At 42.9% G+C, this 12,585-nt stretch overlaps 49 non-coding genes across 49 annotated transcripts; all 49 read right to left on the bottom strand.

Annotated features, from left to right (window-relative positions):
• On the bottom strand, nt 1-74 carry trnai-aau (transfer RNA isoleucine (anticodon AAU)). The gene has a single exon. It is a non-coding gene; the product is annotated as a tRNA-Ile (tRNA).
• Nucleotides 75-334: 260 nt separating this feature from the next.
• Nucleotides 335-407, bottom strand: trnar-ucg (transfer RNA arginine (anticodon UCG)). Its single transcript has one exon. It is a non-coding gene; the product is annotated as a tRNA-Arg (tRNA).
• Nucleotides 408-500: 93 nt separating this feature from the next.
• trnai-aau (transfer RNA isoleucine (anticodon AAU)) lies at nt 501-574 on the bottom strand. Its single transcript has one exon. It is a non-coding gene; the product is annotated as a tRNA-Ile (tRNA).
• Nucleotides 575-856: 282 nt separating this feature from the next.
• On the bottom strand, nt 857-929 carry trnar-ucg (transfer RNA arginine (anticodon UCG)). The gene has a single exon. It is a non-coding gene; the product is annotated as a tRNA-Arg (tRNA).
• A 93-nt stretch (nt 930-1,022) lies between these two features.
• trnai-aau (transfer RNA isoleucine (anticodon AAU)) lies at nt 1,023-1,096 on the bottom strand. The gene has a single exon. It is a non-coding gene; the product is annotated as a tRNA-Ile (tRNA).
• Nucleotides 1,097-1,378: 282 nt separating this feature from the next.
• Nucleotides 1,379-1,451, bottom strand: trnar-ucg (transfer RNA arginine (anticodon UCG)). Its single transcript has one exon. It is a non-coding gene; the product is annotated as a tRNA-Arg (tRNA).
• A 93-nt stretch (nt 1,452-1,544) lies between these two features.
• trnai-aau (transfer RNA isoleucine (anticodon AAU)) lies at nt 1,545-1,618 on the bottom strand. Its single transcript has one exon. It is a non-coding gene; the product is annotated as a tRNA-Ile (tRNA).
• A 260-nt stretch (nt 1,619-1,878) lies between these two features.
• On the bottom strand, nt 1,879-1,951 carry trnar-ucg (transfer RNA arginine (anticodon UCG)). Its single transcript has one exon. It is a non-coding gene; the product is annotated as a tRNA-Arg (tRNA).
• A 92-nt stretch (nt 1,952-2,043) lies between these two features.
• On the bottom strand, nt 2,044-2,117 carry trnai-aau (transfer RNA isoleucine (anticodon AAU)). The gene has a single exon. It is a non-coding gene; the product is annotated as a tRNA-Ile (tRNA).
• A 282-nt stretch (nt 2,118-2,399) lies between these two features.
• trnar-ucg (transfer RNA arginine (anticodon UCG)) lies at nt 2,400-2,472 on the bottom strand. The gene has a single exon. It is a non-coding gene; the product is annotated as a tRNA-Arg (tRNA).
• Nucleotides 2,473-2,565: 93 nt separating this feature from the next.
• Nucleotides 2,566-2,639, bottom strand: trnai-aau (transfer RNA isoleucine (anticodon AAU)). Its single transcript has one exon. It is a non-coding gene; the product is annotated as a tRNA-Ile (tRNA).
• A 260-nt stretch (nt 2,640-2,899) lies between these two features.
• trnar-ucg (transfer RNA arginine (anticodon UCG)) lies at nt 2,900-2,972 on the bottom strand. Its single transcript has one exon. It is a non-coding gene; the product is annotated as a tRNA-Arg (tRNA).
• A 93-nt stretch (nt 2,973-3,065) lies between these two features.
• Nucleotides 3,066-3,139, bottom strand: trnai-aau (transfer RNA isoleucine (anticodon AAU)). Its single transcript has one exon. It is a non-coding gene; the product is annotated as a tRNA-Ile (tRNA).
• A 282-nt stretch (nt 3,140-3,421) lies between these two features.
• On the bottom strand, nt 3,422-3,494 carry trnar-ucg (transfer RNA arginine (anticodon UCG)). The gene has a single exon. It is a non-coding gene; the product is annotated as a tRNA-Arg (tRNA).
• A 93-nt stretch (nt 3,495-3,587) lies between these two features.
• On the bottom strand, nt 3,588-3,661 carry trnai-aau (transfer RNA isoleucine (anticodon AAU)). Its single transcript has one exon. It is a non-coding gene; the product is annotated as a tRNA-Ile (tRNA).
• A 261-nt stretch (nt 3,662-3,922) lies between these two features.
• On the bottom strand, nt 3,923-3,995 carry trnar-ucg (transfer RNA arginine (anticodon UCG)). The gene has a single exon. It is a non-coding gene; the product is annotated as a tRNA-Arg (tRNA).
• Nucleotides 3,996-4,088: 93 nt separating this feature from the next.
• trnai-aau (transfer RNA isoleucine (anticodon AAU)) lies at nt 4,089-4,162 on the bottom strand. Its single transcript has one exon. It is a non-coding gene; the product is annotated as a tRNA-Ile (tRNA).
• Nucleotides 4,163-4,444: 282 nt separating this feature from the next.
• On the bottom strand, nt 4,445-4,517 carry trnar-ucg (transfer RNA arginine (anticodon UCG)). The gene has a single exon. It is a non-coding gene; the product is annotated as a tRNA-Arg (tRNA).
• A 93-nt stretch (nt 4,518-4,610) lies between these two features.
• Nucleotides 4,611-4,684, bottom strand: trnai-aau (transfer RNA isoleucine (anticodon AAU)). Its single transcript has one exon. It is a non-coding gene; the product is annotated as a tRNA-Ile (tRNA).
• Nucleotides 4,685-4,944: 260 nt separating this feature from the next.
• On the bottom strand, nt 4,945-5,017 carry trnar-ucg (transfer RNA arginine (anticodon UCG)). The gene has a single exon. It is a non-coding gene; the product is annotated as a tRNA-Arg (tRNA).
• Nucleotides 5,018-5,109: 92 nt separating this feature from the next.
• Nucleotides 5,110-5,183, bottom strand: trnai-aau (transfer RNA isoleucine (anticodon AAU)). Its single transcript has one exon. It is a non-coding gene; the product is annotated as a tRNA-Ile (tRNA).
• Nucleotides 5,184-5,465: 282 nt separating this feature from the next.
• Nucleotides 5,466-5,538, bottom strand: trnar-ucg (transfer RNA arginine (anticodon UCG)). Its single transcript has one exon. It is a non-coding gene; the product is annotated as a tRNA-Arg (tRNA).
• A 93-nt stretch (nt 5,539-5,631) lies between these two features.
• trnai-aau (transfer RNA isoleucine (anticodon AAU)) lies at nt 5,632-5,705 on the bottom strand. Its single transcript has one exon. It is a non-coding gene; the product is annotated as a tRNA-Ile (tRNA).
• A 263-nt stretch (nt 5,706-5,968) lies between these two features.
• On the bottom strand, nt 5,969-6,041 carry trnar-ucg (transfer RNA arginine (anticodon UCG)). The gene has a single exon. It is a non-coding gene; the product is annotated as a tRNA-Arg (tRNA).
• Nucleotides 6,042-6,134: 93 nt separating this feature from the next.
• trnai-aau (transfer RNA isoleucine (anticodon AAU)) lies at nt 6,135-6,208 on the bottom strand. Its single transcript has one exon. It is a non-coding gene; the product is annotated as a tRNA-Ile (tRNA).
• A 282-nt stretch (nt 6,209-6,490) lies between these two features.
• On the bottom strand, nt 6,491-6,563 carry trnar-ucg (transfer RNA arginine (anticodon UCG)). Its single transcript has one exon. It is a non-coding gene; the product is annotated as a tRNA-Arg (tRNA).
• Nucleotides 6,564-6,656: 93 nt separating this feature from the next.
• On the bottom strand, nt 6,657-6,730 carry trnai-aau (transfer RNA isoleucine (anticodon AAU)). The gene has a single exon. It is a non-coding gene; the product is annotated as a tRNA-Ile (tRNA).
• A 260-nt stretch (nt 6,731-6,990) lies between these two features.
• On the bottom strand, nt 6,991-7,063 carry trnar-ucg (transfer RNA arginine (anticodon UCG)). The gene has a single exon. It is a non-coding gene; the product is annotated as a tRNA-Arg (tRNA).
• A 92-nt stretch (nt 7,064-7,155) lies between these two features.
• On the bottom strand, nt 7,156-7,229 carry trnai-aau (transfer RNA isoleucine (anticodon AAU)). Its single transcript has one exon. It is a non-coding gene; the product is annotated as a tRNA-Ile (tRNA).
• A 260-nt stretch (nt 7,230-7,489) lies between these two features.
• trnar-ucg (transfer RNA arginine (anticodon UCG)) lies at nt 7,490-7,562 on the bottom strand. Its single transcript has one exon. It is a non-coding gene; the product is annotated as a tRNA-Arg (tRNA).
• Nucleotides 7,563-7,654: 92 nt separating this feature from the next.
• Nucleotides 7,655-7,728, bottom strand: trnai-aau (transfer RNA isoleucine (anticodon AAU)). Its single transcript has one exon. It is a non-coding gene; the product is annotated as a tRNA-Ile (tRNA).
• A 260-nt stretch (nt 7,729-7,988) lies between these two features.
• Nucleotides 7,989-8,061, bottom strand: trnar-ucg (transfer RNA arginine (anticodon UCG)). The gene has a single exon. It is a non-coding gene; the product is annotated as a tRNA-Arg (tRNA).
• Nucleotides 8,062-8,154: 93 nt separating this feature from the next.
• trnai-aau (transfer RNA isoleucine (anticodon AAU)) lies at nt 8,155-8,228 on the bottom strand. The gene has a single exon. It is a non-coding gene; the product is annotated as a tRNA-Ile (tRNA).
• Nucleotides 8,229-8,510: 282 nt separating this feature from the next.
• trnar-ucg (transfer RNA arginine (anticodon UCG)) lies at nt 8,511-8,583 on the bottom strand. Its single transcript has one exon. It is a non-coding gene; the product is annotated as a tRNA-Arg (tRNA).
• Nucleotides 8,584-8,676: 93 nt separating this feature from the next.
• On the bottom strand, nt 8,677-8,750 carry trnai-aau (transfer RNA isoleucine (anticodon AAU)). Its single transcript has one exon. It is a non-coding gene; the product is annotated as a tRNA-Ile (tRNA).
• A 260-nt stretch (nt 8,751-9,010) lies between these two features.
• Nucleotides 9,011-9,083, bottom strand: trnar-ucg (transfer RNA arginine (anticodon UCG)). The gene has a single exon. It is a non-coding gene; the product is annotated as a tRNA-Arg (tRNA).
• A 93-nt stretch (nt 9,084-9,176) lies between these two features.
• Nucleotides 9,177-9,250, bottom strand: trnai-aau (transfer RNA isoleucine (anticodon AAU)). The gene has a single exon. It is a non-coding gene; the product is annotated as a tRNA-Ile (tRNA).
• Nucleotides 9,251-9,532: 282 nt separating this feature from the next.
• trnar-ucg (transfer RNA arginine (anticodon UCG)) lies at nt 9,533-9,605 on the bottom strand. The gene has a single exon. It is a non-coding gene; the product is annotated as a tRNA-Arg (tRNA).
• Nucleotides 9,606-9,698: 93 nt separating this feature from the next.
• On the bottom strand, nt 9,699-9,772 carry trnai-aau (transfer RNA isoleucine (anticodon AAU)). The gene has a single exon. It is a non-coding gene; the product is annotated as a tRNA-Ile (tRNA).
• Nucleotides 9,773-10,032: 260 nt separating this feature from the next.
• On the bottom strand, nt 10,033-10,105 carry trnar-ucg (transfer RNA arginine (anticodon UCG)). Its single transcript has one exon. It is a non-coding gene; the product is annotated as a tRNA-Arg (tRNA).
• Nucleotides 10,106-10,198: 93 nt separating this feature from the next.
• On the bottom strand, nt 10,199-10,272 carry trnai-aau (transfer RNA isoleucine (anticodon AAU)). The gene has a single exon. It is a non-coding gene; the product is annotated as a tRNA-Ile (tRNA).
• A 282-nt stretch (nt 10,273-10,554) lies between these two features.
• On the bottom strand, nt 10,555-10,627 carry trnar-ucg (transfer RNA arginine (anticodon UCG)). Its single transcript has one exon. It is a non-coding gene; the product is annotated as a tRNA-Arg (tRNA).
• Nucleotides 10,628-10,720: 93 nt separating this feature from the next.
• Nucleotides 10,721-10,794, bottom strand: trnai-aau (transfer RNA isoleucine (anticodon AAU)). Its single transcript has one exon. It is a non-coding gene; the product is annotated as a tRNA-Ile (tRNA).
• Nucleotides 10,795-11,054: 260 nt separating this feature from the next.
• On the bottom strand, nt 11,055-11,127 carry trnar-ucg (transfer RNA arginine (anticodon UCG)). The gene has a single exon. It is a non-coding gene; the product is annotated as a tRNA-Arg (tRNA).
• Nucleotides 11,128-11,220: 93 nt separating this feature from the next.
• On the bottom strand, nt 11,221-11,294 carry trnai-aau (transfer RNA isoleucine (anticodon AAU)). Its single transcript has one exon. It is a non-coding gene; the product is annotated as a tRNA-Ile (tRNA).
• Nucleotides 11,295-11,575: 281 nt separating this feature from the next.
• On the bottom strand, nt 11,576-11,648 carry trnar-ucg (transfer RNA arginine (anticodon UCG)). The gene has a single exon. It is a non-coding gene; the product is annotated as a tRNA-Arg (tRNA).
• Nucleotides 11,649-11,741: 93 nt separating this feature from the next.
• trnai-aau (transfer RNA isoleucine (anticodon AAU)) lies at nt 11,742-11,815 on the bottom strand. The gene has a single exon. It is a non-coding gene; the product is annotated as a tRNA-Ile (tRNA).
• A 260-nt stretch (nt 11,816-12,075) lies between these two features.
• Nucleotides 12,076-12,148, bottom strand: trnar-ucg (transfer RNA arginine (anticodon UCG)). Its single transcript has one exon. It is a non-coding gene; the product is annotated as a tRNA-Arg (tRNA).
• A 93-nt stretch (nt 12,149-12,241) lies between these two features.
• Nucleotides 12,242-12,315, bottom strand: trnai-aau (transfer RNA isoleucine (anticodon AAU)). The gene has a single exon. It is a non-coding gene; the product is annotated as a tRNA-Ile (tRNA).
• Between the last annotated feature and the right edge of the window lie 270 nt (nt 12,316-12,585).

The raw sequence follows: 12,585 nt of genomic DNA, 5'->3' as shown, positions 1-12,585 counted from the left end.
TGGCCAGTATGGGGATTGAACCCATGACCTTGGCGTTATTGGCACCACGCTCTAACCATCTGAGCTAACCGGCCTTGTTTGACTGGACTTTTTGTGCAATTTTCTTGCAATTTTAAGCAACACAAGACAACGGCAAAATAAGGTCTTTGTTGACATGTGATCACTTATTACTGGAAATGTTTTGCACATAGAGGGTGCACAGATGTATTGATCATGATCATGCATTCCTGCAGCAACCCACTCTCACATTCTTTACCCTAGCCTTGTTGACATTATGCACATTGTGGCTGCAAACATACACAGGGTGCATACTCTTGCTTGAAGCTGCCACTTTCAACCACGAAGGGATTCGAACCCTTTATCTTCTGATCCGAAGTCAGACGCCTTGTCCATTAGGCCACGCGGTCACTGTCAGCTGCATTTTTTCCCTTTTTCAAAACTTCTCGTCTGCATTAAAGTTTGTTCGAAAACAAGCCTATGCTTTGCTTAAAAGTTGCTTGTGGCCAGTATGGGGATTGAACCCATGACCTTGGCGTTATTAGCACCACGCTCTAACCATCTGAGCTAACCGGCCTTGTTTGACTGGATTTTTTGTACAATTTCCATTCAATTTTTGTGCAATTTTCTTGCAATTTTAAGCAACACAAGACAACGGCAAAATAAGGTCTTTGTTGAGATGTGATCACTTATTACTGGAAATGTTTTGCACATAGAGGGTGCACAGATGTATTGATCATGATCATGCATTCCTGCAGCAACCCACTCTCACATTTTTTACCCTAGCCTTGTTGACATTATGCACATTGTGGCTGCAAACATACACATGGTGCATTCTCCTGCTTGAAGCTGCCACTTTCAACCACGAAGGGATTCGAACCCTTAATCTTCTGATCCGAAGTCAGACGCCTTGTCCATTAGGCCACGCGGTCACTGTCAGCTGCATTTTTTCCCTTTTTCAAAACTTCTTGTCTGCATTAAAGTTTGTTCGAAAACAAGCCTATGCTTTGCTTAAAAGTTGCTTGTGGCCAGTATGGGGATTGAACCCATGACCTTGGCGTTATTAGCACCACGCTCTAACCATCTGAGCTAACCGGCCTTGTTTGACTGGATTTTTTGTACAATTTCCATTCAATTTTTGTGCAATTTTCTTGCAATTTTAAGCAACACAAGACAACGGCAAAATAAGGTCTTTGTTGAGATGTGATCACTTATTACTGGAAATGTTTTGCACATAGAGGGTGCACAGATGTATTGATCATGATCATGCATTCCTGCAGCAACCCACTCTCACATTTTTTACCCTAGCCTTGTTGACATTATGCACATTGTGGCTGCAAACATACACAGGGTGCATTCTCCTGCTTGAAGCTGCCACTTTCAACCACGAAGGGATTCGAACCCTTAATCTTCTGATCCGAAGTCAGACGCCTTGTCCATTAGGCCACGCGGTCACTGTCAGCTGCATTTTTTCCCTTTTTCAAAACTTCTCGTCTGCATTAAAGTTTGTTTGAAAACAAGCCTATGCTTTGCTTAAATGTTGCTTGTGGCCAGTATGGGGATTGAACCCATGACCTTGGCGTTATTAGCACCATGCTCTAACCATCTGAGCTAACCGGCCTTGTTTGACTGGACTTTTTGTGCAATTTTCTTGCAATTTTAAGCAACACAAGACAACGGCAAAATAAGGTCTTTGTTGAGATGTGATCACTTATTACTGGAAATGTTTTGCACATAGAGGGTGCACAGATGTATTGATCATGATCATGCATTCCTGCAGCAACCCACTCTCACATTTTTTACCCTAGCCTTGTTGACATTATGCACATTGTGGCTGCAAACATACACAGGGTGCATTCTCCTGCTTGAAGCTGCCACTTTCAACCACGAAGGGATTCGAACCCTTAATCTTCTGATCCGAAGTCAGACGCCTTGTCCATTAGGCCACGCGGTCACTGTCAGCTGCATTTTTCCCTTTTTCAAAACTTCTTGTCTGCATTAAAGTTTGTTCGAAAACAAGCCTATGCTTTGCTTAAAAGTTGCTTGTGGCCAGTATGGGGATTGAACCCATGACCTTGGCGTTATTAGCACCACGCTCTAACCATCTGAGCTAACCGGCCTTGTTTGACTGGATTTTTTGTACAATTTCCATTCAATTTTTGTCCTATTTTCTTGCAATTTTAAGCAACACAAGACAACGGCAAAATAAGGTCTTTGTTGAGATGTGATCACTTATTACTGGAAATGTTTTGCACATAGAGGGTGCACAGATGTATTGATCATGATCATGCATTCCTGCAGCAACCCACTCTCACATTTTTTACCCTAGCCTTGTTGACATTATGCACATTGTGGCTGCAAACATACACAGGGTGCATTCTCCTGCTTGAAGCTGCCACTTTCAACCACGAAGGGATTCGAACCCTTAATCTTCTGATCCGAAGTCAGACGCCTTGTCCATTAGGCCACGCGGTCACTGTCAGCTGCATTTTTTCCCTTTTTCAAAACTTCTCGTCTGCATTAAAGTTTGTTTGAAAACAAGCCTATGCTTTGCTTAAATGTTGCTTGTGGCCAGTATGGGGATTGAACCCATGACCTTGGCGTTATTAGCACCATGCTCTAACCATCTGAGCTAACCGGCCTTGTTTGACTGGACTTTTTGTGCAATTTTCTTGCAATTTTAAGCAACACAAGACAACGGCAAAATAAGGTCTTTGTTGAGATGTGATCACTTATTACTGGAAATGTTTTGCACATAGAGGGTGCACAGATGTATTGATCATGATCATGCATTCCTGCAGCAACCCACTCTCACATTTTTTACCCTAGCCTTGTTGACATTATGCACATTGTGGCTGCAAACATACACAGGGTACATTCTCCTGCTTGAAGCTGCCACTTTCAACCACGAAGGGATTCGAACCCTTAATCTTCTGATCCGAAGTCAGACGCCTTGTCCATTAGGCCACGCGGTCACTGTCAGCTGCATTTTTTCCCTTTTTCAAAACTTCTCGTCTGCATTAAAGTTTGTTCGAAAACAAGCCTATGCTTTGCTTAAAAGTTGCTTGTGGCCAGTATGGGGATTGAACCCATGACCTTGGCGTTATTAGCACCACGCTCTAACCATCTGAGCTAACCGGCCTTGTTTGACTGGATTTTTTGTACAATTTCCATTCAATTTTTGTCCTATTTTCTTGCAATTTTAAGCAACACAAGACAACGGCAAAATAAGGTCTTTGTTGAGATGTGATCACTTATTACTGGAAATGTTTTGCACATAGAGGGTGCACAGATGTATTGATCATGATCATGCATTCCTGCAGCAACCCACTCTCACATTTTTTACCCTAGCCTTGTTGACATTATGCACATTGTGGCTGCAAACATACACAGGGTGCATTCTCCTGCTTGAAGCTGCCACTTTCAACCACGAAGGGATTCGAACCCTTAATCTTCTGATCCGAAGTCAGACGCCTTGTCCATTAGGCCACGCGGTCACTGTCAGCTGCATTTTTTCCCTTTTTCAAAACTTCTCGTCTGCATTAAAGTTTGTTTGAAAACAAGCCTATGCTTTGCTTAAATGTTGCTTGTGGCCAGTATGGGGATTGAACCCATGACCTTGGCGTTATTAGCACCACGCTCTAACCATCTGAGCTAACCGGCCTTGTTTGACTGGACTTTTTGTGCAATTTTCTTGCAATTTTAAGCAACACAAGACAACGGCAAAATAAGGTCTTTGTTGAGATGTGATCACTTATTACTGGAAATGTTTTGCACATAGAGGGTGCACAGATGTATTGATTCATGATCATGCATTCCTGCAGCAACCCACTCTCACATTTTTTACTCTAGCCTTGTTGACATTATGCACATTGAGGCTGCAAACATACACAGGGTGCATTCTCCTGCTTGAAGCTGCCACTTTCAACCACGAAGGGATTCGAACCCTTAATCTTCTGATCCGAAGTCAGACGCCTTGTCCATTAGGCCACGCGGTCACTGTCAGCTGCATTTTTTCCCTTTTTCAAAACTTCTCGTCTGCATTAAAGTTTGTTCGAAAACAAGCCTATGCTTTGCTTAAAAGTTGCTTGTGGCCAGTATGGGGATTGAACCCATGACCTTGGCGTTATTAGCACCACGCTCTAACCATCTGAGCTAACCGGCCTTGTTTGACTGGATTTTTTGTACAATTTCCATTCAATTTTTGTCCTATTTTCTTGCAATTTTAAGCAACACAAGACAACGGCAAAATAAGGTCTTTGTTGAGATGTGATCACTTATTACTGGAAATGTTTTGCACATAGAGGGTGCACAGATGTATTGATCATGATCATGCATTCCTGCAGCAACCCACTCTCACATTTTTTACCCTAGCCTTGTTGACATTATGCACATTGTGGCTGCAAACATACACAGGGTGCATTCTCCTGCTTGAAGCTGCCACTTTCAACCACGAAGGGATTCGAACCCTTAATCTTCTGATCCGAAGTCAGACGCCTTGTCCATTAGGCCACGCGGTCACTGTCAGCTGCATTTTTTCCCTTTTTCAAAACTTCTCGTCTGCATTAAAGTTTGTTCGAAAACAAGCCTATGCTTTGCTTAAAAGTTGCTTGTGGCCAGTATGGGGATTGAACCCATGACCTTGGCGTTATTAGCACCACGCTCTAACCATCTGAGCTAACCGGCCTTGTTTGACTGGACTTTTTGTGCAATTTTCTTGCAATTTTAAGCAACACAAGACAACGGCAAAATAAGGTCTTTGTTGAGATGTGATCACTTATTACTGGAAATGTTTTGCACATAGAGGGTGCACAGATGTATTGATTTCGATCATGCATTCCTGCAGCAACCCACTCTCACATTTTTTACTCTAGCCTTGTTGACATTATGCACATTGAGACTGCAAACATACACAGGGTGCATTCTCCTGCTTGAAGCTGCCACTTTCAACCACGAAGGGATTCGAACCCTTAATCTTCTGATCCGAAGTCAGACGCCTTGTCCATTAGGCCACGCGGTCACTGTCAGCTGCATTTTTCCCTTTTTCAAAACTTCTCGTCTGCATTAAAGTTTGTTCGAAAACAAGCCTATGCTTTGCTTAAAAGTTGCTTGTGGCCAGTATGGGGATTGAACCCATGACCTTGGCGTTATTAGCACCACGCTCTAACCATCTGAGCTAACCGGCCTTGTTTGACTGGATTTTTTGTACAATTTCCATTCAATTTTTGTCCTATTTTCTTGCAATTTTAAGCAACACAAGACAACGGCAAAATAAGGTCTTTGTTGAGATGTGATCACTTATTACTGGAAATGTTTTGCACATAGAGGGTGCACAGATGTATTGATCATGATCATGCATTCCTGCAGCAACCCACTCTCACATTTTTTACCCTAGCCTTGTTGACATTATGCACATTGTGGCTGCAAACATACACAGGGTGCATTCTCCTGCTTGAAGCTGCCACTTTCAACCACGAAGGGATTCGAACCCTTAATCTTCTGATCCGAAGTCAGACGCCTTGTCCATTAGGCCACGCGGTCACTGTCAGCTGCATTTTTTCCCTTTTTCAAAACTTCTCGTCTGCATTAAAGTTTGTTCGAAAACAAGCCTATGCTTTGCTTAAAAGTTGCTTGTGGCCAGTATGGGGATTGAACCCATGACCTTGGCGTTATTAGCACCACGCTCTAACCATCTGAGCTAACCGGCCTTGTTTGACTGGATTTCTTTTTGTGCAATTTTCTTGCAATTTTAAGCAACACAAGACAACGGCAAAATAAGGTCTTTGTTGAGATGTGATCACTTATTACTGGAAATGTTTTGCACATAGAGGGTGCACAGATGTATTGATCATGATCATGCATTCCTGCAGCAACCCACTCTCACATTTTTTACCCTAGCCTTGTTGACATTATGCACATTGTGGCTGCAAACATACACAGGGTGCATTCTCCTGCTTGAAGCTGCCACTTTCAACCACGAAGGGATTCGAACCCTTAATCTTCTGATCCGAAGTCAGACGCCTTGTCCATTAGGCCACGCGGTCACTGTCAGCTGCATTTTTTCCCTTTTTCAAAACTTCTCGTCTGCATTAAAGTTTGTTCGAAAACAAGCCTATGCTTTGCTTAAATGTTGCTTGTGGCCAGTATGGGGATTGAACCCATGACCTTGGCGTTATTAGCACCACGCTCTAACCATCTGAGCTAACCGGCCTTGTTTGACTGGATTTTTTGTACAATTTCCATTCAATTTTTGTCCTATTTTCTTGCAATTTTAAGCAACACAAGACAACGGCAAAATAAGGTCTTTGTTGAGATGTGATCACTTATTACTGGAAATGTTTTGCACATAGAGGGTGCACAGATGTATTGATCATGATCATGCATTCCTGCAGCAACCCACTCTCACATTTTTTACCCTAGCCTTGTTGACATTATGCACATTGTGGCTGCAAACATACACAGGGTGCATTCTCCTGCTTGAAGCTGCCACTTTCAACCACGAAGGGATTCGAACCCTTAATCTTCTGATCCGAAGTCAGACGCCTTGTCCATTAGGCCACGCGGTCACTGTCAGCTGCATTTTTTCCCTTTTTCAAAACTTCTCGTCTGCATTAAAGTTTGTTTGAAAACAAGCCTATACTTTGCTTAAATGTTGCTTGTGGCCAGTATGGGGATTGAACCCATGACCTTGGCATTATTAGCACCACGCTCTAACCATCTGAGCTAACCGGCCTTGTTTGACTGGACTTTTTGTGCAATTTTCTTGCAATTTTAAGCAACACAAGACAACGGCAAAATAAGGTCTTTGTTGAGATGTGATCACTTATTACTGGAAATGTTTTGCACATAGAGGGTGCACAGATGTATTGATCATGATCATGCATTCCTGCAGCAACCCACTCTCACATTTTTTACCCTAGCCTTGTTGACATTATGCACATTGTGGCTGCAAACATACACAGGGTGCATTCTCCTGCTTGAAGCTGCCACTTTCAACCACGAAGGGATTCGAACCCTTAATCTTCTGATCCGAAGTCAGACGCCTTGTCCATTAGGCCACGCGGTCACTGTCAGCTGCATTTTTCCCTTTTTCAAAACTTCTCGTCTGCATTAAAGTTTGTTCGAAAACAAGCCTATGCTTTGCTTAAAAGTTGCTTGTGGCCAGTATGGGGATTGAACCCATGACCTTGGCGTTATTAGCACCACGCTCTAACCATCTGAGCTAACCGGCCTTGTTTGACTGGACTTTTTGTGCAATTTTCTTGCAATTTTAAGCAACACAAGACAACGGCAAAATAAGGTCTTTGTTGAGATGTGATCACTTATTACTGGAAATGTTTTGCACATAGAGGGTGCACAGATGTATTGATCATGATCATGCATTCCTGCAGCAACCCACTCTCACATTTTTTACCCTAGCCTTGTTGACATTATGCACATTGTGGCTGCAAACATACACAGGGTGCATTCTCCTGCTTGAAGCTGCCACTTTCAACCACGAAGGGATTCGAACCCTTAATCTTCTGATCCGAAGTCAGACGCCTTGTCCATTAGGCCACGCGGTCACTGTCAGCTGCATTTTTCCCTTTTTCAAAACTTCTCGTCTGCATTAAAGTTTGTTCGAAAACAAGCCTATGCTTTGCTTAAAAGTTGCTTGTGGCCAGTATGGGGATTGAACCCATGACCTTGGCGTTATTAGCACCACGCTCTAACCATCTGAGCTAACCGGCCTTGTTTGACTGGACTTTTTGTGCAATTTTCTTGCAATTTTAAGCAACACAAGACAACGGCAAAATAAGGTCTTTGTTGAGATGTGATCACTTATTACTGGAAATGTTTTGCACATAGAGGGTGCACAGATGTATTGATCATGATCATGCATTCCTGCAGCAACCCACTCTCACATTTTTTACCCTAGCCTTGTTGACATTATGCACATTGTGGCTGCAAACATACACAGGGTGCATTCTCCTGCTTGAAGCTGCCACTTTCAACCACGAAGGGATTCGAACCCTTAATCTTCTGATCCGAAGTCAGACGCCTTGTCCATTAGGCCACGCGGTCACTGTCAGCTGCATTTTTTCCCTTTTTCAAAACTTCTCGTCTGCATTAAAGTTTGTTCGAAAACAAGCCTATGCTTTGCTTAAATGTTGCTTGTGGCCAGTATGGGGATTGAACCCATGACCTTGGCGTTATTAGCACCACGCTCTAACCATCTGAGCTAACCGGCCTTGTTTGACTGGACTTTTTGTACAATTTCCATTCAATTTTTGTCCTATTTTCTTGCAATTTTAAGCAACACAAGACAACGGCAAAATAAGGTCTTTGTTGAGATGTGATCACTTATTACTGGAAATGTTTTGCACATAGAGGGTGCACAGATGTATTGATCATGATCATGCATTCCTGCAGCAACCCACTCTCACATTTTTTACCCTAGCCTTGTTGACATTATGCACATTGTGGCTGCAAACATACACAGGGTGCATTCTCCTGCTTGAAGCTGCCACTTTCAACCACGAAGGGATTCGAACCCTTAATCTTCTGATCCGAAGTCAGACGCCTTGTCCATTAGGCCACGCGGTCACTGTCAGCTGCATTTTTTCCCTTTTTCAAAACTTCTCGTCTGCATTAAAGTTTGTTTGAAAACAAGCCTATGCTTTGCTTAAATGTTGCTTGTGGCCAGTATGGGGATTGAACCCATGACCTTGGCATTATTAGCACCACGCTCTAACCATCTGAGCTAACCGGCCTTGTTTGACTGGACTTTTTGTGCAATTTTCTTGCAATTTTAAGCAACACAAGACAACGGCAAAATAAGGTCTTTGTTGAGATGTGATCACTTATTACTGGAAATGTTTTGCACATAGAGGGTGCACAGATGTATTGATCATGATCATGCATTCCTGCAGCAACCCACTCTCACATTTTTTACCCTAGCCTTGTTGACATTATGCACATTGAGGCTGCAAACATACACAGGGTGCATTCTCCTGCTTGAAGCTGCCACTTTCAACCACGAAGGGATTCGAACCCTTAATCTTCTGATCCGAAGTCAGACGCCTTGTCCATTAGGCCACGCGGTCACTGTCAGCTGCATTTTTTCCCTTTTTCAAAACTTCTCGTCTGCATTAAAGTTTGTTCGAAAACAAGCCTATGCTTTGCTTAAAAGTTGCTTGTGGCCAGTATGGGGATTGAACCCATGACCTTGGCGTTATTAGCACCACGCTCTAACCATCTGAGCTAACCGGCCTTGTTTGACTGGATTTTTTGTACAATTTCCATTCAATTTTTGTCCTATTTTCTTGCAATTTTAAGCAACACAAGACAACGGCAAAATAAGGTCTTTGTTGAGATGTGATCACTTATTACTGGAAATGTTTTGCACATAGAGGGTGCACAGATGTATTGATCATGATCATGCATTCCTGCAGCAACCCACTCTCACATTTTTTACCCTAGCCTTGTTGACATTATGCACATTGTGGCTGCAAACATACACAGGGTGCATTCTCCTGCTTGAAGCTGCCACTTTCAACCACGAAGGGATTCGAACCCTTAATCTTCTGATCCGAAGTCAGACGCCTTGTCCATTAGGCCACGCGGTCACTGTCAGCTGCATTTTTTCCCTTTTTCAAAACTTCTCGTCTGCATTAAAGTTTGTTCGAAAACAAGCCTATGCTTTGCTTAAAAGTTGCTTGTGGCCAGTATGGGGATTGAACCCATGACCTTGGCGTTATTAGCACCACGCTCTAACCATCTGAGCTAACCGGCCTTGTTTGACTGGACTTTTTGTGCAATTTTCTTGCAATTTTAAGCAACACAAGACAACGGCAAAATAAGGTCTTTGTTGAGATGTGATCACTTATTACTGGAAATGTTTTGCACATAGAGGGTGCACAGATGTATTGATTTCGATCATGCATTCCTGCAGCAACCCACTCTCACATTTTTTACCCTAGCCTTGTTGACATTATGCACATTGTGGCTGCAAACATACACAGGGTGCATTCTCCTGCTTGAAGCTGCCACTTTCAACCACGAAGGGATTCGAACCCTTAATCTTCTGATCCGAAGTCAGACGCCTTGTCCATTAGGCCACGCGGTCACTGTCAGCTGCATTTTTTCCCTTTTTCAAAACTTCTCGTCTGCATTAAAGTTTGTTCGAAAACAAGCCTATGCTTTGCTTAAAAGTTGCTTGTGGCCAGTATGGGGATTGAACCCATGACCTTGGCGTTATTAGCACCACGCTCTAACCATCTGAGCTAACCGGCCTTGTTTGACTCGATTTTATGTACAATTTCCATTCAATTTTTGTCCTATTTTCTTGCAATATTAAGCAACACAAGACAACGGCAAAATAAGGTCTTTGTTGAGATGTGATCACTTATTACTGGAAATGTTTTGCACATAGAGGGTGCACAGATGTATTGATCATGATCATGCATTCCTGCAGCAACCCACTCTCACATTTTTTACCCTAGCCTTGTTGACATTATGCACATTGTGGCTGCAAACATACACAGGGTGCATTCTCCTGCTTGAAGCTGCCACTTTCAACCACGAAGGGATTCGAATCCTTAATCTTCTGATCCGAAGTCAGACGCCTTGTCCATTAGGCCACGCGGTCACTGTCAGCTGCATTTTTTCCCTTTTTCAAAACTTCTCGTCTGCATTAAAGTTTGTTTGAAAACAAGCCTATGCTTTGCTTAAATGTTGCTTGTGGCCAGTATGGGGATTGAACCCATGACCTTGGCGTTATTAGCACCACGCTCTAACCATCTGAGCTAACCGGCCTTGTTTGACTGGACTTTTTGTGCAATTTTCTTGCAATTTTAAGCAACACAAGACAACGGCAAAATAAGGTCTTTGTTGAGATGTGATCACTTATTACTGGAAATGTTTTGCACATAGAGGGTGCACAGATGTATTGATCATGATCATGCATTCCTGCAGCAACCCACTCTCACATTTTTTACCCTAGCCTTGTTGACATTATGCACATTGTGGCTGCAAACATACACAGGGTGCATTCTCCTGCTTGAAGCTGCCACTTTCAACCACGAAGGGATTCGAACCCTTAATCTTCTGATCCGAAGTCAGACGCCTTGTCCATTAGGCCACGCGGTCACTGTCAGCTGCATTTTTTCCCTTTTTCAAAACTTCTCGTCTGCATTAAAGTTTGTTCGAAAACAAGCCTATGCTTTGCTTAAAAGTTGCTTGTGGCCAGTATGGGGATTGAACCCATGACCTTGGCGTTATTAGCACCACGCTCTAACCATCTGAGCTAACCGGCCTTGTTTGACTGGATTTTTGTACAATTTCCATTCAATTTTTGTCCTATTTTCTTGCAATTTTAAGCAACACAAGACAACGGCAAAATAAGGTCTTTGTTGAGATGTGATCACTTATTACTGGAAATGTTTTGCACATAGAGGGTGCACAGATGTATTGATCATGATCATGCATTCCTGCAGCAACCCACTCTCACATTTTTTACCCTAGCCTTGTTGACATTATGCACATTGTGGCTGCAAACATACACAGGGTGCATTCTCCTGCTTGAAGCTGCCACTTTCAACCACGAAGGGATTCGAACCCTTAATCTTCTGATCCGAAGTCAGACGCCTTGTCCATTAGGCCACGCGGTCACTGTCAGCTGCATTTTTTCCCTTTTTCAAAACTTCTCGTCTGCATTAAAGTTTGTTTGAAAACAAGCCTATACTTTGCTTAAATGTTGCTTGTGGCCAGTATGGGGATTGAACCCATGACCTTGGCATTATTAGCACCACGCTCTAACCATCTGAGCTAACCGGCCTTGTTTGACTGGACTTTTTGTGCAATTTTCTTGCAATTTTAAGCAACACAAGACAACGGCAAAATAAGGTCTTTGTTGAGATGTGATCACTTATTACTGGAAATGTTTTGCACATAGAGGGTGCACAGATGTATTGATCATGATCATGCATTCCTGCAGCAACCCACTCTCACATTTTTTACCCTAGCCTTGTTGACATTATGCACATTGTGGCTGCAAACATACACAGGGTGCATTCTCCTGCTTGAAGCTGCCACTTTCAACCACGAAGGGATTCGAACCCTTAATCTTCTGATCCGAAGTCAGACGCCTTGTCCATTAGGCCACGCGGTCACTGTCAGCTGCATTTTTTCCCTTTTTCAAAACTTCTCGTCTGCATTAAAGTTTGTTCGAAAACAAGCCTATGCTTTGCTTAAATGTTGCTTGTGGCCAGTATGGGGATTGAACCCATGACCTTGGCGTTATTAGCACCACGCTCTAACCATCTGAGCTAACCGGCCTTGTTTGACTGGATTTTTTGTACAATTTCTTCTTTTGTCATTTTCTTGCAATTTTAAGCAACACAAGACAACGGCAAAATAAGGTCTTTGTTGAGATGTGATCACTTATTACTGGAAATGTTTTGCACATAGAGGGTGCACAGATGTATTGATCATGATCATGCATTCCTGCAGCAACCCACTCTCACATTTTTTACCCTAGCCTTGTTGACATTATGCACATTGTGGCTGCAAACATACACAGGGTGCATTCTCCTGCTTGAAGCTGCC

This window comes from Dicentrarchus labrax, unplaced genomic scaffold, assembly GCF_905237075.1.
Source record: "Dicentrarchus labrax unplaced genomic scaffold, dlabrax2021, whole genome shotgun sequence".
Lineage (NCBI taxonomy): Eukaryota > Metazoa > Chordata > Actinopteri > Moronidae > Dicentrarchus > Dicentrarchus labrax.
Note: the sequence above shows the minus strand (reverse complement) of the source record. Positions and strands in the feature narration are given on the sequence as shown.